Source organism: Cervus canadensis, chromosome 19 (assembly GCF_019320065.1).
Source record: "Cervus canadensis isolate Bull #8, Minnesota chromosome 19, ASM1932006v1, whole genome shotgun sequence".
Lineage (NCBI taxonomy): Eukaryota > Metazoa > Chordata > Mammalia > Artiodactyla > Cervidae > Cervus > Cervus canadensis.
The window spans coordinates 51,056,532-51,077,522 of record NC_057404.1 but is presented as its reverse complement, the minus strand read 5'-3'; the positions used below and the strand labels follow the sequence as shown (position 1 = coordinate 51,077,522).

Below are 20,991 nucleotides of genomic sequence, written 5' to 3'. Positions count from 1 at the left end.
TGTCACTTTTCTGCAATTTATCTGCACCGAACTTAATGTTTTTTAGCTCTAAAATAGATCAAATATTATTTTCTTCATAAGATGCTTGAACAAAGTAAGAAAACATTCACAAAAAGTACCCAGCAGTGCTCGCTTCGGCAGCACATATACTAAAATTGGAACGATACAGAGAAGATTGGCATCGCCCCTGCGCAAGGATGACACGCAAAAAAGTACCCAGCAAAGCCAAGTGTTTAATAAACTTTATCTATGTCTTTAAATGTTGGCTGTTATGGCAAAATACCCTCAGAGCAAAAAGTCACATTTGATAGTTGGCCACCAGCTCAGTTTTTCAGCTGTGGGAGCAGAAATATGTATGTTTCCCATTAAGGACACAGCAAGTGGGCCAAAAGAAGCAAGTCTAGGCTGGTCTTTCAAAAGACCATGTCTCAGGTATTTGGTTGTTTTGAGCCATTCAAGCTGCTTGTCTCTCGGCAGCTGATAGGTCTAACAAAAACAAAAGAACATAATGAGAAAGTGGCATCTAGATACACATATGTAGTTTTGGATACAAAAAAATTGTAGCAATGATGGGACCAAGGAAAGATGAAATTCTTGTGCTATGAAGTAATGTATTTATAATTACCAAGCTTGGATACCCATTTATAAGTTTCTGTATTGATGGATCTCTGGGGATACAGAAATTTGCATTTTATACTTCTTTTACTGTGATAATCTGACCAGAAAGAAAGTGTGAAAGTTTGAAACCTTGAGATTATAATAAGTTTGCTTATTATAAATATATAGCCTATTTGTATGTCCTTGGATGTACCGTCTTCTCTCTGTGTCATAGTGTCTCTGGCTAAATAAGGCAAATGGAATAAATTATAGACCAGGTAAAAGTTCTAAAAATATATGGTTCTTTGTATTTTTATTTAGAACAAGATATAATATTCTTTTTAAATCTTTCCTTCACACAAATTTATTCTATTTGGTTTATAAATAAACTTTTTTATTGTAAATCTCTATTCATGCATCTAGAATAGAAGCAAGAGGTAGTGATAGTTGACACAGAAAAAGTCCATGCTTTTCTAACATTGTAATAATAATAAAAATAGATAACATTGTTGAGCTCTTAATATATGCAAAGTAGTTTGCTGTGTATATTAATAAGCTTTATCATATGTAAACCGAAAATAACTACTGGCCTACAAATGATAGAGAGGTTGAGAACAGTAAATGATAGTGCAAAAATTCAGCCAAGTCTAACTTGCACCCTGTGGATGACAAACATTTCTGAATGCTACTCAGGGTATCTAAATCTTATTATTGGATTATTTCTAGATGGTATTCATCTTTATATTTTCTGTTCATTTCTTCCTTATACTTTCTCCTATTTGAAGCATTGCTTATTATAAAACATCCCATGCATATTTTACCACCATGAAAAACCACTTTACTGTAAAAAAAAAAAAAATGAGACATCTATCCACAATATATGGATATATTCTATTTATAAAGCTTGTACTTTAAGTATCAATCTGCTGTTAATTACCTCTACTTCTGAATTTATAAACTTGATACCCATACAATGATGCCTAGTTCTGTGGTTGCTGTATAGTAACCAAAGTGGAGCCAAAGATCAAATTTCCAACATTTGTTGGATCATCGAAAAAGCGAGAGTTCCAGAAAAACATCTACTTTGGCTTTATGACTACGCCAAAGCCTTTGAATGTGTGGATCACAATAAACTGAAAAATTCTTCAAGAGATGGGAATACCAGACCACCTGACCTGCCTCCTGAGAAATCTGTATGCAGGTCAGGAAGCAACAGTTAGAACCGGATACAGAATAATAGACTGGTTCCAAATCAGGAAAGGAGTACATCAGGGCTGTATATTATCACCCTGCTTGTTTAACCTATATGGAGAGAACATCATGCAAAATGCCAGCCTAGATGAAGCACAAGCTGGAATCAAGATTGCCGAGAGAAATACAGTAACCTCAGATATGCAGATGACACCACCCTTCTGGTAGAAAGTGAAGAACTCAAGAGCCTCCTGATGAAAGTGAAAGAGGAAACTGAAAAAGTTGGCTTAAAATTCAACATTCAGAAAACTGAGACCATGGCATTGAGTCCCATCACTTCATGGCAAAAGGATGGAGAAACAATGGAAACAGAGACTATTTCTTTGGGCTCCAAAATTCACTGCAGATTGTGACTGCATCCATGAAATTAAAAGATTCTTGCTCCTTGGAAAAAGCTATGACAAACCTAGACAGCATATTAAAAAGCAGAGACATTACTTTGCCAACAAAGGTTCGTCTAGTCAAAGCTGTGTTTTTTCCAGTAGTTGTGTATGGATGTGAGAGTTGGACTATACAGACAGCTGAGCACAGAAGAATTGATGCTTTTGAACTGTGGTGTTAGAGAAGACTCTTGAGAGTCCCTTGGACTGCAAGGAGATCCAACCAGTCCATCCTAAAGGAAATCAGTCCTGAATATTCATGGGAAGGACTGATGCTGAAGCTGAAACTCCAGTACTTTGGGGACCTGATGTGAAGACCTGACTCATTGGAAAAGACCCTGATGCTGGGAAAGATTGAAGGTGGGAGGAGAAGTGGATGACAGAGGATGAGATGGTTGGATGGCATCACTGACTCGATGGATATGAGTTTAAGCAAGCTGCGGGTGTTGGTGATGGACTTGGAAGCCTGGTGTGCTGCAGTCCATGGGATTGCAAAGAGTCAGACGACTGAGTGAACTGAACTGAACAAATGTGGACATACTATATTGAAATGATAATCATTATAACTAATGTTCATTGGGTACGTACTCTGTACCTGATACTGTTTGTTTTCTTCAACTACTTTAACTCCTTAATGCTTACATCAGTAGTACTGGGGACTGGTTTTTTTGGTCATTTTGTAGGTAAAGACACTAAAGCTCAGAGAGGTTAAGTAACTTTCCTAAATCACAGGAATAGCTAAGTAGCAGACCTGCAATTGTAACACAAGATGGCTAGCTTCTAAGCTTGTCGTTTTAACCAATTTCAATTCCATCCAATATTTGCTGTAATGTTCATTCTTTGGCTCTGACTTGGTTTTTTTTTTTTCTCATTGACCAGTCTTAATGCCAATGAATCTGATTATTCATTGATTAATTCAGTCAAGAGATTTCATACTTGCTGCATGCTTATGTTCTTCCTAGCCCTGAAAATACAGTGATGGAAGAAATAGAACTTACGTTGTAGTGGCTGAGGAAAGGGGAAACAGGTAATAAGTAAATAAGCAAATAAAGCCAGTAAGATAATTTTAGATCATTTTTCAGTGCTACGAACAAAACTGGGTGGTGTATGGTAAGTGATGGGGGGCTGATGGCTGACTTGAAGGGGATGACCAGGGAAGGGCCACTGTGTGGTTTTAGGAACAGAAGTCCAAAGACTGAGAAGATCTGGAAGTAGAGATTCCACCCACAGTAAGCAACAGGCACAGTTCTAAGAATGACCTCAGTGAGGAGTCAAAGGAAGATCAGTGTGGCTTAAAATATCACAAGGATTGGGGACAGGGTTGTAAAGTAATGCATGAGATAGGTATGCTGCCAAAGCTCAAAAGGCCTTGAGGGCCAAAGAAGGGAATTGCTCTTTGTGACCCCGTGGACTGCAGCACGCCAGGCTTTCCTGTCCTTCACTCTCTCCCTGAGTTTGCTCGAACTCATGTTCATTGAGGCGGTGATGCCATCTGGCCATCTCGTCTTCTGTCGTGTCATCCCTTTCTCCTCTTGCCCTCAATCTCTCTGAGCATCAGGGTCTTTTCCAATGAGTTGGCTCTTTGCATCGGGTGGCCAGAGTGTTGGCGCTTCAGCTCAAACGTCAGTCCTTCCAATGAACCTTCAAGGTTGATTTCCTTAAGGACTGACTGGTTTGCTCCCTGTGCTGTCCAGGGGACTCTCAGGAGTCTTCTCCAGCACCGCAGTTCAGATCAGGCCTCCTGCCGTGCTGTGTGCGGTGAGAAGCATTGGGCAGCTCCGAGCTGGGGCGTTCAGGATCTGTTCCCTCGCAGCGGTGCGGTGACGCGGCCACAGGAGGCCAGAGTGGGAGCAGGGGAAGTGGATGCTGCAGGAGCTCAACCACAACAACAGAAGATCGTGATTTGAGTAAGGGCAGGTGAGAGAGAGGGAAACTCCAGTGTCATCTCGGGGAGGTGAATTGGGCTTTTGGAAGGAACTGTACATATATATACATATATATATATAGTAAATGTATAAAGAATGTTGAAGATTCAGAGCTTAGAAAAGGACAGGGATTTAAAAGAACGGGATTCCTGCTCCCTTTACTGGGCCAGAACTACAGAGCAAATTCCTCACTCATAACATGGCATCTTCAGCTCATTTTCTCTAGGGAGAACCTTGCCTTCCATCCATCCTTCCCTTTTCTGACCGAGTCTCTGTCTTAGTCGGAACTGAAGATAATATTGAAAGGAAAATGGGACAACCTCACAGGATAAGTGGAAGAGATTAAAGCATTTTACAGTGAGGAAAGTGTATAGAAACTCTGGTATTTCAGAATATCAGATAACAAGCACAACACAGTCTTCCAGAGGAACATCCGGGAACCGTTACTAGCCTGTGTTAAATTTTTCTGTGCTGCAGGAAGTCAAGCTCTTGAGTTCAGGAAAGCTCCTTCTCTACTCTTTGTTCAGCATTCCCAGAAGTGATTCAGGTTAAGTGAATCTGTTCTCCAGGTGGCGGAGACCCTGCTAGTGGCACTTGTCTCACGTGCACACATTATTTGTTCATCTATTATGTCACTTCTGTGGAAAGGTATACTGCCCAATACTTGGCAACCAAAAAACAAACCAAAAAAATTGCATAAACCCTTCTAAATTTGAGCAAATTTATCAGACCACTACCCTATCTAATCACCAACCCCATACCCTGTTGATTCTCTTTTTCAAACCAGCACACTGTGGCACTGGCTGAAAACACTTTTAATTATAGGCTTATCTACATTTAGTGACCTAGTGGTAAGATATTTGTGGTCTGATTGGGGAGTGACCACATCCTGTGGTTTAATGTTGTGTGTGTGTTTTTTTTTTTTTTGAAGATTCTAAACTTAACTGCTTTCATTTGATGTTTCCACTGACTTATTTATAGCAATAGCTAAGCATTTATGCTTCAAAAATTTGAATTGATATATTTTTACATATCACGTGGGTGTTTGGTTATATTGTACTTGATGATATCCTACTGTGTTATATATTTTCTAGTTTATTAAGGTTAGGGATCATCATATCCATCCACTAGTATATGTCTCATACATAGACACTTGGTAAATACTTGTTTTAAAAAAATAAATGTGCAAGTGACTGGAAGGACAGAAGTTTTACATCCCCTCTTTAAAGGAAAATTTTAATAACAGAAATTCTCCATACTTCCACTTCTCTATTTTAAATGATTTCATATTTGCATCTTCTCTTTCCCAGTAATATATATTAAGCTACTTCTTTTTCAGGTAATGTTTTTTAGCTACTAATATGTCTCAGGCCTTGTCTTAGACTCTGATGTTACTCTGTGTCTTTGGATATCTCATAGGAGATACCAAAAAAATGAATAAGACATGGTCCTTGCCATTCCTGATCTTGAAATACAGTTAGGGATTTAGGTGTAGAGCAGATGGTCTCAGTGTCATGTGTAATTTAAATCAAACAAGCACAGTGTGGTGTTAGTGGGTTTTAGGGAAGCCTTCCTGGAAAAGCCTTGGGCTTCTTTCTTAAAGAGTGTAAACTGAAGGAAAACAGAATCTAGGCCATCTAGGCATTATCAGCAGGGAGTTATTAAAAACACGTGGAGATATAATGCACGTAGCTGAAGCCTAATGCAATTTGTGTGAAATAAAAAGAACTCTGCAAGAGAGCCACCCATGAGGTCTGTGTATGCAATGGTAAGGTCTTGAAACTATATGCTACAGATGTTTGTGAACTGGTGTTGGAGAAGACTCTTGAGAGTCCCTTGGACTGCAAGGAGATCCAACCAGTCCATCCTAAAGGAGATCAGTCCTGAATATTCATTGGAAGGACTGATGCTGAAGCTGAAACTCCAGAACTTTGGCCACCTCATGCGAAGAGCTGACTCATTGGAAAAGACCCTGATGCTGGGAAAGATTGAAGGTGGGAGGAGAAGGGGACGACAGAGGATGAGATAGTTGGATGACATCACTGACACGATGCATATGAGTTTGAGTAGGCACCAGGAGGTGGTGATGGACAGGGAGTCCTGGCTTGCTGCAGTCCATGGGGTCACAAAGAGTCAGACACAAGTGAGTGACTGAACTGAACTGAATGAGTCTTAGCTTTAGGGAAGAAGGTCAGTGATGCCTTGACATTGCTCTTGAGGCCCATATGTGCAAAACACCGCTAGTAAGAAGACATAGAGAATGGGTAGCCATGGAAGAGATTGTAGCAAGGAAGTCACAGGATCATATTTGCTTTTTTAGGCAGATCGTGCTGGTTGCAATGTGGGACAAGGTAAAATGGAAGAGGGTGACCAGTCACAAAACTGATATATCTCTCTAGTTCAGAGATTATGTGACCATGGCAGCAGTAGAAAGAATGAAAAAAATATTAGTAAATCAAGAAATATTTAGAAGGCAGAATTAACAGAGCTTATTAACAGAGAAAAAGGATAAGGTTAGTCAAGCATAATTAGCCAGGTTGTTGACTTGGTTAGGTTCATTGTACTATTAAAGGAGATATGGGATATGGGAGGAGAAGCAGGTCTTGTTATAAAGACAATAAAGTTAATTGAATTTCAGGTGCTTTGGGGACATCCAAGCTCCATATTCACTGTCATGCATAGCTAGTTTGAATCATAGGAAGTATTGTTTTCACAAAAGATCATCTATTCCACGTCAAAATTTAAAGAGGTGACTGCTAGGAAAACAAAAGAGTGTTTATGAATGAGACAGGAAATTCCTAGAAGCAGACTCTCATGGAAACAAGAAAATATGGAACTATTGGTCGAGAGTGTTAAAAGCAGTGCAGACCCAGTGTAAGGTGAAGAGTGACATAAATGAGATGTGAGATTGCTGAGTGCTCTGGTGATGTCGCTCAGTGTGGCATGGATGACGAGATCACGGAGATCAGGAAGGGGCTTGGAGGGATCAGGACGCAGGGATTCGTTTTCAATTCTTACTTTATGTTGGAGCAGAGTTGGTTAACAATGTTGTGTGAGTTCTGGGTATACAGCAAAGTGATGCTCTTCTACATCTACATATATTTATTCTTTTTCAAATTCTTTTCCCATTTAAGTTATTACAGAATATTGAACAGAGTCCCCTGTGCTAAAGAGTAGGCCCTTGTTGGTTATCTGTTTTAAATATAGCATATCCCTAATTATCGCTCCCCACCACCATTTCCTCCTGGTAACTTTAAATTCATTCTCTAAATCTGTGAGTCTGTTTCTGTTTTGTAAATAAGTTCATTTGTATCATTTTTTTTTTTTTTTTAAGATTCCCCATATAAGCAATACCATGGTGTTTGTCTTTCTGATTTACTTCACTTAGTATTCAGCATGGTCATCTCCAGGTCCAGCCACGTTACTGCAAATGGCATTATTTCATTCTTTTTCAGTGGCTTAGTTAATACTGTGCTGTATATATGCACCACATCTTCTTCATGATTCATCTACTGATGGACGCTTAGGATGCTTCCACATCGGGGCTATTGTAAAACAGTGCTTCAGTGAACGTTGAGGTGCATGCATCCTTTCCAACCATGCTTTTCTCTGGATATATAATCAGGAGTGGGATTCCTGGATCACATGGTAACTCTATTTTTAGTTTTTTAAGGAACCTGCATACTGTTCTCCATAGAATCTGTACCAATTTACATTCCCACCAACAGTGTAGGAGGGTTCTGTTTTCTCCACACCCTCTCTAGCATTTATTGTTTGTAGACTAGATGATGGTGATTATGACTGGTGTGAGGTGATACCTCATAGTTTTGATTTTCATTTCTCTGATATAATTAGAGATGTTGAGCATCTTTTCACGTGCCTCTTGGCCATCTGTAGGCCTTCTTTGGAGAAATGTCTCTTTAGGTCTTCTGCCCATTTTTTGATTGGATTGATTATTTTTTGATAGTGAATCACATGACCTCTTTGTAAAGTTTGGAGGCTAATTCCATGTCAGTCACATTGTTCACAAATATTTTCTCCCATTCTGTGAGTTGTCTTTTTGTTTTGTTTATGGTTTCCTTTGCTGTGCAAAAGCTTTTGAGTTTAATTAGGTCCCATTTGTTTACTTTTATTTTTAGTTCCATTAATACAGGAAATGGATCAAAAAAGATTTATGTCAGAGTGTTCTGCCTATATTTTCCTCTGAGAGTTTGATAATATCTGGTCTTATACTTAGGACTTTAATCCATTTTGAGTTTATTTTTGTGTATAGTGTTTAATAAAGAATGTATGGCATTTAAAGAGTGTTCTAATTTTTTTTTTTTTTTTGGCATGTAGCTTTCCAGTTTTCCCAGCACAATTTGTGAGGAAACTGTATTTTCTCCATGGCATATTCTTGCCTCCTTTGTCATAGATTAGGTGACCACAGGTGCTTGGGTTTACCTCTGAGCTCTCTGCCCTGTTCCATGGATCTGTGTTTCTGGCTTTGTGCCAGAACCATACTGTGTTGAGGACTGTAGTCTTGTAGTATAGTCTGAAGTCAGGGAGCCTGATCTGATTCCTCCTCCTCTGTTTTTCTTTCTCATGATTGCTTTATCTGTTTGGGATTGCTGTATTTCCATACAAATTGTAAAGTTTTTTGTTCTAATTCTGTGAAAAAGGCCATTGGTAATTTGATAGGGGTTGAATTGAATCTGTAGATCACTGTGGGTAGTAATAGTCATTTTTACAATATTGATTCTTCCAATCCAAGAACATGGTGTATCTTTCTATCTGTTTATGTCATCTCAATTTCTTTCATCAGTGTCTTATAGTTTTCTGAGGACAGGTCTTTTGCCTCCTTAGATAGGTTAATTCCTAGGTATTTTATTCTTTTTTGTCTCAGTGGTAAATTGGATTGTTTTCTTAATTTATCTTTCTGGTCTTTCATTGTTAGTGTATAGGAATGCAAGAGATTTCTCTGCATTAATTTTGTATTCTGGAACTTTACCAATTTCATTGATTAACTCTAGTAGTTTTCTGGTGGTATCTTTAGGATTTTCTATATAGTAGTATTCTGTCATCTACAAACAATGACTGTTGTACTTCTTTTCCAATTTTTTTTCCCCTTTATTCCATTTTCTTGTCTAATTACCATGGCTTGGACTTCCAAAACTATGTTGGATAAAAGTAGGGACTAGGATTCTTTTTGAGGAAAAATCATAGGCCATGATCACAAATTCTGATATATGTATAAAATATAAGTTTATATTTAAAACTTATGTTAGCTATTCCAGTCCTTGCCTGCATCTTTGACCTTGTCATCACCCTGAATTGCTTCAAGGAACTAAAAGAGGGTAGAGTGAGGGAAGAGCTAAGTAGACTGTTAAGTCAATGAAAATAATAAATGGAGGACATGTGTGGGACGGGGGGGAGGTGACCAAATATAAGTGATAAGGGTAACAGTTGAGGGGATGATAGATAGTAATATGGCACATGGCATAAACCTCAGAGGAGTAGGGTTTTCTACAAGTAAATGAAAGAAACGTATATATTTACATTTTTACAATGATATGCATGTACTGAGTTATTTTGTATTCTGCTACTTTCTCTGGTACTATAAACACATTTTTTGTTCATATATCACTTTCATTGTTATAAATTTAGTATTAGTGTAATACCATATTGTTGCCTGATAATTATTAACCCATTCTTGCAAAGATGGTCCTTTAGGTTGTTTCTATGATTTTGTTGTTAGTGATAATACTACATTAAATACCTCCTCTTACATAGTTTTGAAATTCTTAATTTAATTCAAATACTAAGTTTAGTGATTTTGTAGCTTTCAAGCAGCATAAAATGCAGATTCCTAAAGGGAGAAACTAGCAGTCACCCAGAATTCCTTTTTTAAATGTAATAGTACTATTTTAATCTAGCAAATTTTAATCTAAGTATAGCATACTTCAGGTCAAAGACTTAAGGATGATGGCAAGAATAAAGGACACAGAGAAGGAATTATGCCCAGAGTAAATAATTGGAATATTTCAAATTCAAAGAATGAGGGAAAAAAGATACTGTTCTTAAAAGGACAGTGATAGTTTATATATATGTAAAAGACTTCCCATTTGAGGCTTATTTATTTCAGTTTGGGTATCAGGCAGTTAAGTAGCTTTAGTGTAAAGAATTAATATAAGGTAACATTTTATAAATGGAAAAGTAAATATTTAATAGATACAAATGGGAGTTTAAAAGAAGTATGAGGAGTGTCTATTTCATAGATTTCACTAAGAGTTTGTTAAATTCTAAAGCTAGCTTCCTTTTACACTATCACAGTCTGTTTTTTTCACTAAATTCTTCCCTCCCCCTTTTCCAAGGACTGCTAATATTAAAATTTGCTTAAGCAAAATACAAATCTTAACATTGAGTAATATTTAGGAGATATATGGCACTGTGCTGAATTTTCTTGTTCCTTCTTGTTTTTTTTTTTTTATTTGAGGGTAATTGCTTTATAAAGTTGTGGTGGTCCTACTGCATATCATCATCAATCAGTCATAATTATATATAAATCCCCACTTACTTGTTCTTTATACAGAGTTGAATATAGGTACACCACAGACTTGAATTAACTAAAATAGAATTCTACTACCACCTCTGCTCCCTCTGATCTTGAGAGGTGTCTCCTAGTGAATCATCTTTCCTTCTTTCCAACGTTAGAGAACTTCAGAATAACCATCCATCAATATACCCATCTAGCAACCCGCCATCTCAGAGCTGGAGATGCCACAAGACACTGAAGCATCTTGGGGTTTCCTTTCTAGGACCCCACAGAGTGATTCAGTATGTCTGCAACACCCTTTTCCCTGTGGAACTGGAGACAAGAAAGGGAAAGGACACACAGGAGGAAGCAGAAGCGAGGCGGTGTCAGAGTCAGAAAGAATGCTCATGTGTTAGACTCGAAACCTCGGGTCCAGAGCATCTGAGTGTGTTTTTCATTTGGCATCATGCTAAAGTTGATTAGCATTATGCTTACCTAGCATTTATATTCCAGGGATGAATTGTTATCACTAATAAGTCCTACAAATACAGTGTTTAATATGTATGTAAGAATATATTTCATCTTTAAATCCACATCTAAAGATCATGTTGTCTTCTTGATGACTAGTGATAAAACTACTACTAACTGTGAATTAGGAATTTGTAGTTCTGCAGTAATGAATTAAATTAAACCTTATATTCCCGAGAAGCTAATTGTATATTTTAGAAAAAAACCTATTAAACCAAATGAGTAAATGAATAAATTAAGCATTAACACAGCAGCTTGTGCATAATAAACAAATATTTTTTTTCAGTGGACAATTAATTATTAAATTTAAGCACCTGTCTTCTTACTGAGCTATTGTGATAAAAATGGAGGCAGTCTAAGTTAAGAATGGGTAGATTTTTGTAAGTAGCAATTAAGTACAAGTTTGTTACTCCTCTTGTATATTAGCTTGAATAAGAAACATTAGTACATGCACTTAGAGTTCAGGTGAGAAAATTTGATAATTTAGGTAATTTGACAGATGATAAGCTGACTTACATCCCTTTTGGAAGGTAGTATATGTAATGCACAAATTCACAAATAGGTGATTCATTTTTTTAAATAGACAGTAATTGAATGATCTAGGTCTTTCTAGTCTAGATAAACAACATGCTAAGAAAGTAATTATAAATGAGATTTCAAATAAGTACTTAACACAATAATTTGCCTGCATCATTTTGATGTAAGATTCTTAGCTATTTCTTAAAGGAACTCTGACAAAGAAGTTACCAAAACCAGAAGAGTTGCTTCTCATTTGCAGAGGATGCAAAGAAGGTTCTATTCCATTTTATCTGAAAGAAATGTAGCTTCCTTTCCTTAGGAAAAAAAATCCATAATTTAGAAATGTGGCTATTCAGCTAATTATTCTGAATTCCTATAGCTTTACCATGATTCTCATTTTTTAAAAAATACATTGAGGATTGTCTAGCCAATACATAGTTAGATAAAGTTACCATAGCAAATGGAGCTATGTGTTTTTCTCACTTATGAAGTAAATGGGTGTGTGTGCAAGTGTGTGCATACTCATGTGCAATAAAGCATTGTAGTATTCCAGAGACCCAACTAAAAAATACAAAGTTAAAAAATAAGAAATCCATTGTCCAATAATAAGTGTAGTGCATTGGCAATAGAGTCTTTAAGCTGAAATGTGAAAAAGAATTTGTGAGGATGAGTGCTAAACCTAGAAACAGGTACTAAATTACTTGTTAGCTATGGACTAAATCAAAACATTGGGAATATAACCAAGACTAATTCTTGGTATATTTGTAAACATAAGATTACTCTCCCAGGAATCCCTTCAAGAAGCATTATTTCTGTAACCTGTGTGAAAATTAATCCAGCATTGTATTTTGAAAAAACACACTAGATTCTAGTTTGAGTCTTTATTCATGTATTTGGGGAAATGTTGTGATATTAGAAATTAATTTCTGACCAGTTTCCAGTGTGAAAGCATGACCACTCAAGCATACCAGAAGGAATGTTGGTTAAAAGTAGGAGGTTCTTTAGCATCTGGAAATCCCTTTAGTAGTAAGGTATATACAGAGTATTCATTGTGAACAACAGATGGAAACAGTACAGGGACCAAGTAAGAAAGAGATTGAGAAAAAAAAAAAGAAAGAGATTGAGATTCCTGTTTCCAATCCTTTGACCCCTTTCTCCGTCTTTCTTCAACTAAACTCCCATTTCTGCCTTGGCATTACTGTCCCGCATTTCTTCCTGGCTGACTCTTCCTCATTTATGTGTTAATAAATTCCTTCTCCAACAACCTCTCAGTCTTGAAGGTTTCTCTGACCCCCAGAAAGAATTTATAATTCTCTCTTCTGTGACTTGATTACCACCTCCCATCTTTTCACTTTTCCTGTATACAAAGAGTGTGACTTCTTGAATTCATATAGCAGTAGTGTAAAGCCCTCTGTGAAAATGGAGAAAGTGGCAGGAATTGTTCATAAACTCCATCAGGTGACAAGCTGTGAAAGGACCCCCAGCGTTACTGACATTGGGCATCCATCAATGTAATATTCCAGGATGGATGGTACTTACTGCTTGTTTATCAGCGAGCTCTTAACAGAGTCCACGTTCATGCTAATTTTTCTTCATCATACCAAATAGATGAGTATTGGATGAAACATTTTTTACTTACAGGTGCACGTGGTTCCTATGTAAATGAGAAGATTTTCTAGTTACTAGGATTTGCCCAGTCTTAAGGATTTAAAAAGAGACCTATGCTTTAAAGCATATTCCACCGAAAGATAATTTTCAATTTATTTTTCTGCTTTTTCCAGTAGAACAGATGCTTGATGATAAAACTTACAATTTGATTCTTTATATCCCTCTGTTGGTATGGGCAAGCCTCGTACATATCAGGGATACAGTTCAGTAATATTTGTAGAATTAGCTTGTAAAAGATTCTGAGGTATAGGTGACAAGCTTAACTCCTCATAGTTATTTGTACTATCTGGAAGAAAAAGTTAGAACACATCTGCCTCTAACTGGAGCACTTAGTGGGGAAATTCCTGTTATTCCCTGAATTCACAAGACAATAAACACCACTAAATAGCTTGCAGCCATTAAGCTTGAGTCCTTCCTTTGTAAACATTTGCACACTCAGAGGGATCAACAGTAAGGCTGTGTGCCCTCCAGCGGAGAGTCTGCTGGCCTCCTGAATATTCAAGACTGATCCCTGGCATCTTGGAAAACCTCAGTGTTTTAGAGCATTGTCTCACAGGGTGAATCATTGAGTCACTAGGCTCCCTCACCTGTCATCTCTAGTCCAGGAGTCTTTCTGGAGTAATGTTGGTCAGAAATACGTTAGAATTTTGGTTTGGGGGTATTCACCCATCATTTGCAGTCACTTTCCTGCTTTCATAAGGTGATCCAGGCATTTTGTGGCTAAATATAGGCCCATTCTTCTGGTGGCTAAAGCCAACTTTTAGATGAATCACTGAGATACACAAACTGTTTCAGTCCAATTAACTTGTGAAACCAAACGTAGCTGCAGTGATATTTTCAGTCAAAGGCAGTTGCCTTGGCATTAACACTGAAAACAGGAATTGACAGGAAAATCCAGTAGAACCTCAGCAGCAATCCTCAGCTGGTTCCGTATATGTAAAAAGATTAATGATTTGTAGTTTATGAGGTGATGATGATCACTTAGTAACATTCATCAGAGTGCTAATGGCAGAATCTTTTTTTAAAAAAGGTGATTATCATTTTTCTCTGGCTATCCAGGCATAATAAATAACAAAATATGGGCAAAAATGGTGATATTGCAAGAGATTTTTTAATGGCAGTGATTTTAATATGAAGCTAAATTTATAATGGGCTTCTCAGGTGGGGCTAGTGGTAAAGAACCTGCTTGCCAGTGCAGGAGATGTAAGAGAGAGACATGGGTTTGATCCCTGGGTCAGGAAGATCCCCTGGAGGAAGGCATGGCAACCCACTCCAGTATTCTTGCCAGGAGAATCCCATGGACAAGGATCCTGGCGGGCTACAATTCGTAGGGTTGCAAAGAATCAGACATGACTGAAGCGACTTAGCACACCCACAGATTTAGAATAATCTTGTCCGTGTTGTAGTGCTTGAAACTTAGTCTAGTGAATGACAAGGCACAGCAAACTATCAAGATTTTAGTTTATCTTTTATGTAGCGGTACTTCTGATAGCTTTACCGAATTCCAGTTGTGCAGCTAACAGATAGTTTCTCTACAGTACTCAAATTGTTTCTAATCAGGTAGATTTTTACACTCTTTTAAAAACATACTTTGTACATATTCTCCTATGATTCTTCAGAATATCTATAGGATGTGTAAATGTATAAATGGTGATTGCTTTCATTCTTATTTTTGGTTTTTATTTTTATGCACATTAGAGTATGCCCTATCAAGTGCCTTGTAGATACATATTGATCATACATGTATGATATGTTAGAAATCTCATTTCTTAAAATGAGAATCTATATATTTTTTTATAATTGGAACATTATATGTATATATGGGCTTTCCTGGTAGCTCAGTGGTAAAGAATCTGCCTGCCAATGCAGAAGACACACATTTGATCCCTGGGTTGGAAAGATCCCCTGGAGAAGGAAATGGCAGCCCACTCTAGTATTCTTGCCTGGGAAATCCCATGAACAGAGGAGCCTTGCAGGCTATAGCCACAGAGCCACAAAAGAGTCAGACATGACTTAGCAACAAACAGCTAAAACGTGTGTATATATATGATATATGCAAAACTAATATATATAATTTATAGATCACTAAAAATACTGATGTCATAAAATATCAATGACCTCATTGTTTTCTAAAAAAAAAAACTTGCTATAAATATAAAAATTGACTTCTTTTTAAAATGTGACTGGGATATGCAGTTAGCTTGGATAGGTGAAGCAGAAAATTAAGAATGGAATTTTTCTCTCTATGATTTATTTATACTACAGATTACCTGACTGTGGAAAAATATTTCTCCTTTACTCTTGTATCTTCAGCTGAAGATTATTGTTCCCAAACTGGGGGGTCCAGGCTGTAACCAGCTCCCTTCAACCAGATCCCTCACTTCCAAGAATGTCTTACACATTTGTGCTTGGGCCCAGCTTCAGCTCCAAGGACTGAGCCCCTGCTTGGCAAGGAAGCCTGATGCCTCAATAGGGCTCTCACCACATCTGCCTGGATGGATTGTCAGTAATTTCCTTTTTTTTTTTTTTTTAGATAGGCGTGGTCACTGTGATGTCCATTGTTGTGTCTTCTTCTGGAGATGGGAGTGTATTATTATACCAGCTCATCCATCCTCAGAAAATATATTCAGGTGCCAAACAGGATTTTTGTGAACTAAGACTGGAACTTGTGCAAAACTGTGTAATTGCAAGTCATCAGTTACCAAAGAGATAATCTGCCCCTTAGTGTGCTAGGGGGCTTCCCTGATGGCTCAGATGGTAAAGAGTCTGCCTACAATGTAGGAGACCCGGGCTCGATCCCTAGGTCAGGACCCTTAATATACTAACCCCAAGTCAAAAAAGATATGTTCTATGATAAGACAGAGGGGCAAACGGTTCTGCTGATCTCCAAAGACAACTTGCACAGCCTTAAATTTCAATTTTAAGATTTCCATTAGGACTTACAAAGGATTTTAGAAATGTCACACAGACCCTGAAGAAAGACATTTACTTTCACATTTGATATTCCCAGCATGCGGACATTTTGTCTGCCTCACTGACTGTCTTTGGGTATCCCAGAGAAGCTCTGGGGTCATGGTGGTCATATCTTGGTGAGTAGGGGATAATATGAACTGAATTACTCATGGAACTTTGTCAAATAGAGATAGAGCCTGTTGGTGTTTCTGTGCCATTCGGAAAAAACTCCGGGTACAGGCACTCTGCTCAGAGAGTAGGATGAGGCTGGATTAGAGCTCTGCCTTCGCTCCCTCTGCTTGTGCTTTTGTGTAGAGCACAAATTGTAACAGCCCTTATCTGATGGCTCTGAATAGGGGGAAAAATGCTGTATTTTCTCTTTTCATTTTCTGAATAGGCAAAATACAGCACAGAAAAATCTTGGCCTGACCTGACCTCACACAGTTGGCTAATAACAAGCCAGTTGTTATTATGTTGAATCCGCTTCATTCTTGTGAGCATGCTGCCTAAAGTGAAAAGTAACAGTGGAACAAATTATCACTTTTAACAACTAGCTGATGTAGAACTTTTCATTAGCACTCAAGATTATGGTATGGACAAATTTCTAAATCTTTCTGGAACTCATAAAGGAATAGGAAATAGCAGTATTTATTTAGTCTTCATTACATTGTACTCTTTTTCATTGTCCTCATATTATTATCGTCAAATAATTTGTTTTGATTTAAAAAAAAATTTGTAAAGACACATAACATAGAAACTGCTTAACCATTTCTGTGTCCAGTTAAGTGGCATTAAACACATGTACGTTGTTGGACAACCATCCATCTATGGAACTCTTTTTATCATGCAGGACTGCAACTCTACATCCACTATGTAATAACTCCGCATTCTTTCCTCTCCTCTGTCCCTGGCGATCACCATTCTACTTGCTGTCTCTCTGATTTTGACTACTCTAAGTATCTCATATAAGTGAAATTTTCAGTATCTGTCTTTTTTGACTGACTTGTTTCACTCAGCATGATGTCCTCAGGGTTCATTCATGCTGTCGCATATGCCAAAACTTACTTCCTTTTTAGGACTTAATAGTATTTCATTGACGGCATTTACCACATTTTGCTTATCCTTTTATCAGCCAATGAACATGTTTTAACTGTTGTGAATAATACAGTTATGAACATGGGAGTGCAGATATCTTTTCAAGAACCAATTCTTTTGGGTACATAATCAAAGGCAGAATTGCTGGGTCGTATGGTAATTCTATTTAAAAATTTTTGTAACTGTCATACTGTTTTCCACAGCAGCTATACCATTTTGGATTTCCACCAATGGTGTACAAGTGTTCAATTTTTCTACATCCTCACCACACTAATGGCTGTGAGTTGGTATCTCATTGTGATTTTAATTTGCATCAAACTTTTTTTAATGCATAGAATTACAGTCTATTTCTTGCCTTCAGGAAGCCTTCATTTTGATATGTACATCTTTGCAATACATTACCTGAGCATTTAATTAGTCTTAGATTAAGGCATCCTATTAAACCACACACACATACAAATATAATAAGCTTAGTGACTGATTTGCTTACTTGAGGAGGTCTGTGATAGTAACAGAACAAAAATAACCTATCTCATTTTTACTTTTGCTTTATTCCATGTGCCCTTAATTGTGCTGGGCAGTGCTGTTTTTAATTCATGATTTTTCTTGTTCATCAAAGAGGAAAAGCAACTTTCAGAATATGAACTTTTGATTGTGGTTCAGATTTTTCGCCTGCACTTGTGAAGGATGGAACGGGGAGGGGATTGTCAAGTGGACCTGGCATGAGTTTTACAACTGAGGGAGACCACAGAAACCCACAGTGATACCGAAAGGGCAGACTGAGCCACAGAGCTTAGACAGAAAACAGGAGTGAAGGCAGCTCTCCTTTGAAGAGGTCAGGATCCTGCCACCCCACTCCACTTCCCCACTCTGCGCGATACTTCAGGCTGGACAGTGTCTGTGAGCACGGTCCCGCTTCTAATATCCCTCACAGGGCCTCCTCCAGCATGGTGCCTTTCCTCCTGGCCTGATCTGGGTTTGTATGAAACGCTTCCAATGGCTTGTCTCAGTTTTATCATCTTGATTCTAATTCTTAGTATGACTCAGCAAATCTGTCTCCATCAGAATCAATAAGAAACTCTTTGGACTTTCTATTAAAGCAACTCTCTGCCTTTTTTGATTTCCATCATACAATTTGGAATTCATTCAGAGAAACATGTCTGGACAACCTCAAATAATCTACTACTTCAGAGGTGTTATCAAATATTGGGTATACAGCTAGAAAATAACTTACAGAATAAATTGATCTTAGCTTAAAAAAAAAAAAAGGATACTAATAATGGCATTAACAGTGAACCAGAATTGTGTTTTGTGTCAGTCATCCCCAGTTTTCATCAGCCACCCCCGTGCCCACCATTGCCACTCTATCAGAACCGTCTGACACACCTGATTCTGCTTGGTCATGGCCGCACCACTTGACTCGTCTTAAAACACATCATTCACCAAGAAGTCTGAACATTCCCGAACATATGAGAGGAGCATAATGTCAGATAGAAGCTGAACATACAGATGTTCCTGGTCTGTTTACTCAATTATAGTAAATAAATACATATATGGGTTCAGTTCTTCAAAAAATGAAATATAAACATAGTTATCTTGCTCAATCTCTAATCCAAGTATGTGCCTTTATATAATTCAACAAATACTTCTTGCATTTGTGATCAGACATAATTAGTTCACAGACAAACTCTGTCTTATGGGAAAGATACTATAAGTCCAAAACTGAAATACATGGTTTCTAGGGAAAAACTGCCTGAGAGATCCCCGCTTTCTTATAAAATGTAATGGTAAGTGATACGATGTCAGGGATATCAACATAATGGCCTTGATACGTGATCATCCCACACATCTGCCTGTCTGTGAAATATAGAACTCTGGGCTCATTCACTTAATAAGCATTTAACGTGCTTGTCACAGGCCGTGTGAGTCAGCACTTTATATTCTATAGTGGAAAAGCAGGAGCAAATTCGCCCTCCCAGAGCAGCCGTACAGGTAGAGAGACCAACATTCAACAAAGGCAAACACAAACGAATACATAATGGTAAGTGTTGGTGATAGGTGTGATGGAGAATAAAACAGGACTCTAAGGCAATCAGGTAACTTAGATGAGTAGAGGCCTGGGGATAAGAAATTTAAGCCAAATTTTGAAGGATAAGAGGAATTACTCAATGAATATAGAGAGTGAGGGAAAGTTCTAGAAGAGAAACAAGCACATGAAAAGGCTCAGGGGAGAGAGGAGCTCGGTGTATGTAAGGAACGGGAGGGAGGCGCGTGTGGTTGGAGCAGCACAGAGCGGGCCACCAGGGAGAGTCCGGAGACAGGCAGGTCCTGTGAGGAGTTTGCCTGGAGGAGCGCTGGGCAGGTACGTAAGAGCATCATGTAGGCGTGAGAGAAAATTCAACGTGCATTTAAAGCCGCTGTCGGGATAATTGATGGCAGAGGGGCGAGAGAGGTCATGGTGTTACTTAGGAGGCCGTTGCAGTGGTGCCGGTGATAGTGATGACTTGGACCTTGTAGTGGAGATGGAACGAAGTCTTAATCCGTTTTAGAGATAAAGTCAGCAGGATTTATCTAGAGATTGGTAGATAAATAACATGAAAGGTACTTAGGCCTCTTCACCCTCAGATTGTACCTTAAGTACAGGTTAAACCATAAAATTGTAGACAGTTGCATATGTTTTCATTAATCCATTGGATTATTTAATAATTTATTTTCCCAGCAAAGATTCATGAAGCTCTTTCTATCTGCCAGGCAGTACTTCTGTAAGGTACTGAAGATACCATGTTCCATCATAGATGTCTGCCCCAAAGGCCCTTGAATCATTGACTGGCTTGAAAGGTGAAAGGGACACTGAAAGTCGCTCAGCTGTGTCCAACTCTTTGTGACCCCATGGACTACAGAGTCCATGGAATTCTCTAGGCCAGAATACTGGAGTGGGTAGCTGTTCCCTTCTCCAGGGGATCTTCCCAACCAGGGATCGAACCCAGGTCTCCTGCATTACAGGCGGATTCTTTACCAGCTGAGCCACCAGGGAAGCCCGTGGATTGGCTTGTTTGACTGTATATGTCAGACGTGCTAAGAAGGCCTACCTTTTCAGCTGTATTCCATAGACTTTGTTCCCTTAGCTCAGTGGTCCTCAGCAAGGGTTCCTCAGGGGAACCTTGGGGTGACTGGTGGAAGTAGTGGGGTTGACACGCTGACAAGGTGGTGCTGCTGGCACCTGCTGGGTGGCCTGGTGCCAACAGTTCTGCCATTCAAGGGACATTCCACATGGTGAAGGATTGTCTGCCCAGAAAAGCCAGTAACGCTCCTGTAAATAAACCCTGGTCAGCTTCACCCTGACCAGCCCTTACCAGCGTCTGGTCTGACTTTAATCCAGGACTTAAGAGGGATGTGAGTGGGAATGCCTTTATGTCAGTGTGAGTCCCAGTCTTTTCACGTGCTCCTTTGGGCTCTGCAGACATCTTTGACCGCCCTCGCCTGCCCTCCAGGTTGCGTCTGAGGGCAGCACAGTGAGAATTCGCAAGCCTTTTTCTCCCACGTTGTACATTCTCGGGCAAGT

At 38.5% G+C, this 20,991-nt stretch overlaps 1 protein-coding gene and 1 non-coding gene across 19 annotated transcripts in view; both read left to right on the top strand.

Annotated features, from left to right (window-relative positions):
- The window catches only part of CAMK2D (calcium/calmodulin dependent protein kinase II delta), a 299,674-nt gene that overhangs the window by 194,002 nt on the left and 84,681 nt on the right, over nucleotides 1-20,991 (top strand). The window lies entirely within an intron of this gene.
- On the top strand, nucleotides 126-235 carry LOC122422461. Its single transcript, XR_006263856.1, has one exon. It is a non-coding gene; the product is annotated as a U6 spliceosomal RNA (small nuclear RNA).